The following is an 8,745-nucleotide window of genomic DNA, read 5'->3' as shown; positions in this document are numbered from 1 at the left end:
CTGCTACTTTTAATGCTTTTGTGTGACCCTGTAGTATGATCAAGAAGGGCGTTGATTCACGGAAAAAAATCGAATAGTTAGAACATGGAGATAGGAGGTTTCTGCCAGCAACGGTATCAATTTGGAGGTCCTTGAAATGAAGATGTTTGAGAACCACAGCTGTAAATGGAACTCTAGCCCAGGTTTTGTGTGTTGTGTTGACAGGCTTTGTGTAGGGTTCCTCTCCAAACTCCTTAAACCTCATCCCACGTGCAATTAAAAAGAAAAGTGTTCAAGGCTAGGTGAAACTATCTGTCAGTCAAACCGGGCAGAGCAGCAAGTCAAAACCTTGACTGGAGGGTTTGAGTGAATCTTAAATTCACAGCCTCAAGATAAGTGAACTTTACCATTTGTTCTGGCAGGGAGCAGATTGGCACAATCAACCAAGACGTTTCTCTTTTTCCACCCCGCGACTTGCCCACTCCTGTTTATTCCCTCCTACACAATTACTGTACATGTCTTTTCCAAGCACTGCCTTTACAACTGTTAACATTATAAAGCGATTTATGTCGAGCAGCGCTCATCAAGGAAATGTGAGCTCACGAGTTGTGTGTCACGGGTGAAATCAGGCTAACAACACTGCAGTCAAACAACGACTTTAATGACCAAGTATCCAAACCCAGATTAACGTTCCCAATTGTCTTGCGGGGGAATGAATCATGATATGTCATCACTGCTTAATATGTCTACAAAGAGCCATCGGGGATTGTTTATGGACTCAGAAGTGTCATTGCAGATAAATTAAAACCGTTCTAGAATGAAGAAAAGGAGGAACGTAGGACGTAATCTGATCTCGCTGCTGGCATCAGTGGTATTTTGGCTGTGAAAGCGATATCGTCAACACGGTTTATTAGCAGAGGTAAAGCTGACAGGCTCGCCGTCTCTCGCCCACTGCCTTGTTAATACCTCTGAGAGAGAGAGAGAGAGAGAGAGAGAGAGACAGCTATTGACAGACGGTCCTACGCCTCCCCACAGCCCCGCATTCCACTCAACTCAAACTTGTTTGACATCTGCCTCCCCTTGGCATCACACGGAGACATACTATACCTGCTTACAACAACAATACAAACCACTACCTTTTGTAATATCATTTGTCGCTTAAAAAAAACAGATATACTGTCTCTGAGGACTGTCACCAGGGAGTGCCATTGGGCAATCCTTTTGTTTTGGTACCTATAAATCATCATCACCATCACTCACGTCAATGCCCCAAAAGTTGCTTCTTTTTTTTTTCTTCTTTTTTTCTCTTAAATCTATTTCAACACAAGCCCGGGGAGGACTGTGTATTGACTTGCAGTGGTGGGGAACAGTATGGAAAGAGTGAGAAATCACACACAGACATAAAACACTTTGTGACATGATGAAGTCATCCTGCTTTCCATGATGTGCTCTCTGGAGTGTTCAACTCAGAGCCTCCAGAGAGGGTCCAAGAATACAAGAACACACAGAACACAGCATAATCCTACAGTAAGTGTTCATTTGAACCCGGTACAGGGCTGCGACAATAGATTGTCTTCTTAGCGATTATTCCATTGATAAACCTTTTCAATTATTTGATTAATCAAGAAGCATGTTTTTGGTCTTACATTTTTTTACATAACGAATCAGCACGGAAAACCTCTAATAGATTTTTTTTATTGATTGGCTAAATCAATTAGTGTGATTAAGCACTTAAGCCCTATTTCACACTTCATTGTACAGCGGTGTTGCACAAACATAGCGAACGCAAAGCGAACCCGGCTAGATCGGCTATTTTTGGAAATTGATTATTTTATGAACATTGAGTAATGAGTATTTGTTTTTAGATTAACATGTGTTTTAAATCAACACTTTGAATTGACTTTGCTCTGCTCTATAGGATAGGATAGGGCATAGAACCACTGGAGCGTCAAAAACCACTTAAGACAATGCTAACAAAGGAAAATATGAGAGAGAGAGAGAGAGAGAGAGATAGAGAGAGAGAGAGAGAGAGAGAGAGAGAGAGAGAGAGAGAGCTACTATGAGCATAACATAGTTATGGATCAAGTTTTGTGATGGTCTTGACACAGGAGCACTCAGACCGTTCCATTTGAATGCAGCATTTCTCCTCCTCAGCTCTAAGAGTAAAAAAACAACAATCCCTTTAACTATAAAACAGGGCATACAATGGTTGGCTGTTAGAAACTCTGCTTTTAACCCCTGGAACAAAAAAAGAAAAAGAAAAAACCCCTCTAAAAGAAGATAATGTGCACAACCACATGCATGCACACACACACACACACACACACACACACACACACACACACACACACACACACACACACACACACACACACACACACACACACACACACACACACACACACACACACACACACACACACACACACACACACACACACACACACACACACACAGTAGAACTAGAACAACACACTCATGCACACATATACACACCAAACACATGCATAAACAAAACAACACACTCATGCACATGCACGCACACACACACGCACACACACACACACACACACACACACACACACACACACACACACACACACACACACACACACACACACACACACACACACACACACACACACACACACACACACACACACACACACACACACACACACACACACACACACACACACCACAAAACCCACATGCTCTCCCTCTCCCACTTTCACATACACACACACACCACAAGTGTAAGTTTGCGCAAAAAGATCTTTTAATGACGGCTCGAGGGCAGGCATGAAAATGTATATCCTCACAATCAGAGCTGCACACCTGCAAAAATAGACACAGGAAATGTTGTGCAGATAGTTTCCTTGCTAATTATAGTGTGGTGATGGGGAGCACCCCCCCTGATTCCCCTAAAACCACCTGTCCTGCCCCTCCCTGCCACTTGGACATAATTACTATAGAAATTCCTGGAAGAAACAGGTATCAACAACTCCCCCAATTTATAGCTCAAAGTCACGTCTCAGAAAATAGAAAGATGTTTGGATTATGGTAAAAGGAATGGTGGGCTGTCATTGGTGTTATGTTAAACAAGTAGTGTAATGTAATCAATACAATAACTTGGTGAATAAAATGTTCCATTGCTTGGGAGAATATAGTGTATTTGAAAAAAGGTGACAAACTTCAAAAAAGTGACAAACAAAGTCTTTAACTTGCATATGACACACCACTTGAGAGACTGAAAAACTATTACTCAAGGTGTGCACAAGTTCATTATGAGAAACATGTTACCTTTCTCCCTAAGCAGTTATTTCAGTCGACATACCTTTCAACAATCTATTGTTATTGGAGTTCTTTGTGTAAAGGGGTGGTTGTTAGCTAACTAGCCTTGACGATTTGAGTGAGGACTTATCTGTTGCTCATGATGTGTAAACTATCATTATGACCATAGGCATACGGGAAATGAACGAGATTGTTTTTGGTGAGGTTGGCAATGCAAAACACTCGGCCACAAAAAAGCACATCAGCAATCACCAACAATGAAACATGGCCATTTTAAGCCTGTGATCTACAGCACATTCATTCATCATTGGTCCAAAACTATAATTTCCATGTCATCACTCCTGAACAAAAGAAAATGCAATGATTCCACAGCGCACACCACATAGGATTTGTATTAACCTAACACGACTCCCCATGGAGGGCCTGTTTCTCTTTCGCTAAAAGGCAACAAAAAAAAAGACATGATGGGTGGAGTGCCGAGGGAGAAAAAGCAGCGATATTACTCTGCTTTATAGATGAGCACTGTTTTCCTCCTCTCCAGATGTCACAGAGTTAAAGTCAAAATGATCGTAAGATCAGACGGCCGCGGACTTCACGGGCTTCGTGGACATTCAACAACACCTCCCTTTTCTCACTTTTTTTTTTTGTCCTTCACATTCTTTAACGGAAATGTCCCCCTCTCTCTCTCTCTCAGTATTCTCACACTTATGTCAGCGTCAACCAAGGGGGAAAACGTTGCGGTGGAGGACAGCAGGTGCAAAACCAAGGCAGCCTTAGCAGCACTAGTGGTCTACCTTAACAGTCAAGGCTGCTCGAGGCTGGGCCAATCACCGCTGCAACCACAGACCAAAAGCCAACCCAACACACACAACGCAATCTGGCGAGAACAGGAGACACCACCGAGAGTGACAGTGTGGCCTTCCGCCAGTTGTGCCTGATCTGTATCTGATATCCAAATCATGCGGCACTAAATGTACCGTCTTACTTGCCGATTGCCGCCGCGGCGGCACTGTAACAAGTGGAACCTGTTAACCTGCCACTTAGCTGCCAACACCGCTTTGACTGACTGACACAGACACTGCCTGCCGTGGACCTGTACGAAAGAATAAACTTTACACAGGAATGAATGCTCAATGTCTAGATGGTGGGAAACAATAGCTCCCATAGCCCCCCCCCCCCCCAAGTCCTGTGGTCATATGTTGTATAAAGAAAAGAGGGGAGAAAAAAAAAAAGGCAGGTCAAGGGTGGGTCATTTTCTCTAGCTACACACATTCACCCAGATCAAACACATGCGAGCATGTATACGCTTACACACACACATATGCTAATAATAAAAAGCTCCACAGGCGCAGTAACACTTGAAACACTCACTAACAAGCACACATGTGCGTGTGCACACATGCGGCGTGTGCACGGTCGGTCAGACACACACACACACACGCGCACACGCACACGCGCACACACACACACACACACACACACACACACACACACACACACACACACACACACACACACACGCAAACAAACACATGCAGATGCTACACAGTGTACAGTCAACCAGTCCTCTCTAACACGTTCATAAAAGACAGATACAAACAAACTACGGCACTGAAGGCAAGCAACAAACAAAATGTGTGACACAGGGATAATTTACAGTCCTCGCACAGAAAAGCTGTCCAGGTTTATGGAAACCATAAACCATTCTCAATGTGTCCTATACGCCTTTGCGTTCTCAGCCCCCCTGTCTTCAATTAAAAAGCTCGACACCCCCCACCCCCCACCCCCTGAAAAGAAAGAAAAAAAGAATTGTCTCTACTAACTCTGTCTCTAGACCTGTTAACCGTGAGAGCGAGAGAACAGGAAAAAGCAGCAAAACTGTGTCTATAGTCTTAACTCAAGAAGTTTAGAAGAAGTTCTCAGAAGTTCTTTTCAAAGTTACTCACCGGCTATGGTGCTGCTGATCTGATAGAGTTGAGATGAAGTACTTGGCAGCGCTGACTGATGAGTGGACCTATAGCAAAGGAAAAGGAAAAGAGATTTGTGTACGTTCATCACAGTCCCTCTGACAGCAAAGACAGAGTAGCAGTGAGCAGTGAGCTCTCTCTCTCCCTCCCTCCCTCTCTCTCTCTCTCTCTCTCTCTCGTGCTCACCCTCCTCCTTTTTCTCTCTCCCTCTCTCTTAAAAATCACTCTTTCACTCCCTCAACACAGGCACACAACACTCACCGTCTCGCTCACTAAGAAATAATTATACTCTCTGATTCATAAAGCCTGCCCTCGTCACGTGACCTAACACTTCAAATATACAGCACATTTTTTCACAAGCCACAAAATGCCTAGAGGGAAGAAAAAGGCCCAGAGAGCTTAAGTTTCTGTTTTTAATTCTCTCTCTCCCTTATTCGTCTCTCTCTCTCTGTGCGAATTCTCCTTTTCTCTCCACCATTTTCTCAGCTTTCGCGAAGCCCCAGACGCAGGCAGTTTTGTATGCTTTTAAACACAAAGAGCGACGTAGCGACCTAATTTACTGGACAAAAGACAAGAAAAGAAAAGTCAGTGTTTATGGGGAGCATTATGAAAGTAATTTTGGATCTAGTACATAAAACAAGTCTGCAAACATGTTGCATTTAGGCCTCCCTGTTAAACATGAGGAAACATGGACAACAATCAGAGCGTTGCGTTCAAAGCGAAAAAGAAAGAAAAAACCCAACAGTTCTCTGGACAAAGCATCTGCCAATATTCTGGAAAGAATTATGCAATCCAAAATATTTCCCCAAACATGCAACATAATAAACCTAAGAAAAGCACCAACTCAATCATGTTTCTGAATCTCTTAAAAGTCCTATAGTAAAACTAACGGTGGCATATAGTGTCGAGGGCGGCTTATGGGGAAGTCCCCTATGAGATGGCAGGGCTCTGTGGGCAGGCAGCAGTTTAGGGTGTGCCCCAGAATGTGCCCCTCTCTCTCTCTCCATATGAGATCATATGTTTCAGATGTGTGTTTGTGTGTTTGTGGTTCTGGGCGTGTGCCTCGCTCTCTGAATGCGATGTTTCTCGAGTTGTTTTGGTTGTGAGGAGCACCCTAAAACCTCAAGGCTGGGAGGAGAGGGCACACCTCAACGGTACCTCTCTCTTAGGCCATTGAAACCCCTCTCGTGGGACTTGCTGCTGTCAGCCATTGTGTGTGTGTGTGTGTGTGTGTGTGTGTGTGTGTGTGTGTGTGTGTGTGTGTGTGTGTGTGTGTGTGTGTGTGTGTGTGTGTGTGTGTGTGTGTGCGTGTGTGCGTGTGTGTGTGTGTGTGTGTGTGTGTGTGTACACACAGTTTACACACACAGTTTCACTCAGAGGACCACAACGGACATATTGTAAGCTCTCAGGCTTAAAAGGCTACTTCGTTTTATCCTTTTTGACAGTTATGTACAAATATATATTCATGTACTGTAGTACATGAATTATACACACATATATACATATATACATACACATGCAGCTTCTCAGTGGGTTATTGCTTGTCAGCAGGTTTTTGTGTGGGTGAAATAGGCTCTCCCTCTACCTCTCTCTATTGTCTCTGTCTGTCTGTCTGTCTGTCTGTCTGACTGTCTCTCTCTCATTGCATACGTTAAATAGACTTTTTCTCCCTCCCTCCCGCTCTCACTTTTCCTCTCCCCCCTCACCCACTCTCTCTCTCTGATCAAGCCCCCCGTCAAGACCCCCCCCGTCAAGCTCCCCCCCCGTCAAGCTCCCCCCCCCGTCAAGCCCCCCCCCCCGTTATTTCACCCCAATTACGTGGGTGAAATAAGCTCCCCTCGCTATGTGACGTAAGACACAAGGGAAAACGTTGCCTGACAAAGCTGATTTGCGCATGTCCATATTCAGGCGTTTCTGTGCGTCTGTCCTTGCCAGGGTTATGTCGATATGACGCGAATGTTCAGTCCATATATGGGCATATGTCCAAAACAGTTATGGAAAAAAGGAACCTGTGTGTTCCAAACTTATAATAGATCCAAACTAGTTCGTTTTCACAAATAACCACAGACAGTCTTAACCACTTTCAAAGTGGCGTCCCTACTGGGCATGTCATAGACGAAAATATTTGTCGAAGAGTTTCAAAGTTCTTCACAAATAGCAATCTACAAGCTCACAGTGTATCTGAGCTTGTAAATCGGCTATTTTCAAGTGGCACGGTGATACGACAAATGATAAAACAGGGCATTCATTTATGAGAAAAACAGAAAAAGATGGAATATGAAGATACAAGGTTTCTCCTCGACAGTGACGACATACTGTACTACACATCCTTTTTTTCTCATTGCCTAACTCCTATTCTACTATTCTTATCTAAAGCAAAGCATTACACTAAGCATTTTCAAACTGCCCACTTATCAACTTATACATGCACTACATATTCTGAAACCTTGCACAAAATTATGCCTTCTGAGCACATTGGCCATGCCTCACTAAACATTCTGCTAAATTTCACAGTCTGGAGCGTAATCATACCAAAGCAGCATGCCGATGCCGCACTGTCCTTTTTTTTGGTACGAGAGTCCCTCTACCTGTCACAACTCCAATATAGGCCTGAGCGTTGCTCCTTTTGTGACCGAATCTCCCCAAACTGGGCCGCAAGGGACGATGATCTTAGGTTTGTCCCCACATACCCTGACCTCAATATGTCTCTCTAATCAAGTCAAGCCATCATAATCACATAAAGCCTCAACTAGCCGGGCCAGCTCTTCATATCCCCATGTGCTCCCGATGTATATGCACATATGTTCAACAGTAGTGTATTGAAATGTCCCCTCATGCTTTGTTTAAATGTGGATTTGATTCAATGTAATTAGTATGAATGAATCTGTGTTAGGTAGCATGAATGTCTTTCAAGTTGGCATGAGTTTTTTTTTCCCCTTTCTTTTCAGTCGAAACCTTATATTCAGGAAGCAGCAAAAAGCACTCACTTCCACATGATCCTTATCTCGTTTACATTTCCGTCATATGTGAGGCCTGTGTGCGGTTCTTAGGGCTAATTCAAGGCCTTGACTGTTTACACGCTGATGTTAGATAAACTAGAAAAAACAGCTGATTAGTATGACACGACAGAGTAATATTGTCATAAAACACTGCTGACTAATTCTGCATCATAAGAAATACATACTATGGTATCTAATACAGTATACAGTATCTTCTATCTATCTATCCACCAATCTATCTATAAATGCATGGAATCTGTCTGTCTGTCTGTCTGTCTGTCTGTCTGTCTGTCTGTCTGTCTGTCTGTCTGTCTGTCTGTATGTCTACTCCCACTTCATCGGTCGGACTGGCAGTTGTCCAGAACCAAAAATCCAAATCTCTCTGTCTGTATCTGTCTGTCTGTCTGTCTGTGTCTCTCTGAATCCCTTTTATGCCCATATATGGAGATCCCTGATGTCATCAGTATGACGTACTGAGTGACGTCATAGACTGGCCTCCAAGTACT

The 8,745-nt window shown here is 43.6% G+C and overlaps 2 protein-coding genes across 4 annotated transcripts in view; one reads left to right on the top strand and one right to left on the bottom strand.

The window, feature by feature from the left end:
* The window catches only part of mfsd5 (major facilitator superfamily domain containing 5), a 173,382-nt gene that overhangs the window by 120,744 nt on the left and 43,893 nt on the right, over positions 1 to 8,745 (top strand). The window lies entirely within an intron of this gene.
* rarga (retinoic acid receptor gamma a) overlaps positions 1 to 8,745 on the bottom strand; it is a 75,153-nt gene that overhangs the window by 58,496 nt on the left and 7,912 nt on the right. Inside the window, exon 2 of one of the 3 annotated variants that reach the window (XM_084068459.1) lies at positions 5,220 to 5,287. The gene's annotated coding sequence lies outside the window, so the exon portion shown is untranslated. Of the gene's footprint in view, positions 1 to 5,219; positions 5,414 to 8,745 lie in introns of those variants that run through there. The other 2 variants (XM_084068458.1, XM_084068460.1) reach the window with 2 other exon arrangements.

Source organism: Gymnoscopelus microlampas, assembly GCF_963454915.1.
Source record: "Gymnoscopelus microlampas genome assembly, chromosome: 10".
Taxonomy (NCBI): domain Eukaryota; kingdom Metazoa; phylum Chordata; class Actinopteri; order Myctophiformes; family Myctophidae; genus Gymnoscopelus; species Gymnoscopelus microlampas.
This window is presented reverse-complemented; position numbering and strand designations above follow the sequence as displayed.